General features: G+C 37.9%; 1 long non-coding RNA gene across 1 annotated transcript; it reads left to right on the top strand.

Moving 5' to 3' along the window:
* Nucleotides 1–573, top strand: LOC106322160. Its single transcript, XR_001266268.1, has 3 exons — nt 1–66; nt 176–352; nt 443–573. It is a non-coding gene; the product is annotated as an uncharacterized LOC106322160 (long non-coding RNA).
* Nucleotides 574–644: the final 71 nt, after the last annotated feature.

Here is a 644-nt window from a genome sequence, read left to right as displayed (position 1 = left end):
AAAGCATTTGCTGAAGGAGCTAGAGCAAGCTCTCCACCTCTTCCTCTGACTGTATTAGTTGTTCAAGTAATTACTTATCCCCATTCTTTACTAAATCCAAAACAGATTGTATAATACAGTTTTGTATCTCTCTAATTTCATCATTAAACTACTATATCAATGGTTTCTTGATCAGGATCACGTAGGGATATCAAATTTTGCACAACCAGATTGTCCACTACGGTTGCTGCCTATTCAAATGTCAGATAATGGAACACATCATGACCAACCCACCAATGTCTTGACTGAAGCTTTGATTCATGATCATATCAACAACCTTCGGTTCAGCATATCCCCAACAGCATTCTTTCGGGTGATAACTGAATCTTTAAGATCGCTGCATCTTTGAAAAATTTGGTCAAATTGCTGATGCTGTAATAAATTTCAAAATGATTTGATCCAGTTTAATACCGGCGCCGCAGAGAAGTTGTATTCACTTGCTGGAGATTGGGCTGATCTTTGTCTTGACACTTTACTCTTTGATGTATATTGTGGAACTGGAACAATTGGTCTTACACTGGCACATCGTGTCCGTATGGTAAGACTCTGCTATTTAACTTGCAAAATCGATTGAACACAATCCTTAACAAAACTATGAAAGTGGG

This window comes from Brassica oleracea, unplaced genomic scaffold (genome assembly GCF_000695525.1).
Source record: "Brassica oleracea var. oleracea cultivar TO1000 unplaced genomic scaffold, BOL UnpScaffold08354, whole genome shotgun sequence".
Classification (NCBI taxonomy): domain Eukaryota; kingdom Viridiplantae; phylum Streptophyta; class Magnoliopsida; order Brassicales; family Brassicaceae; genus Brassica; species Brassica oleracea.
Note: the sequence above shows the minus strand (reverse complement) of the source record. Positions and strands in the feature narration are given on the sequence as shown.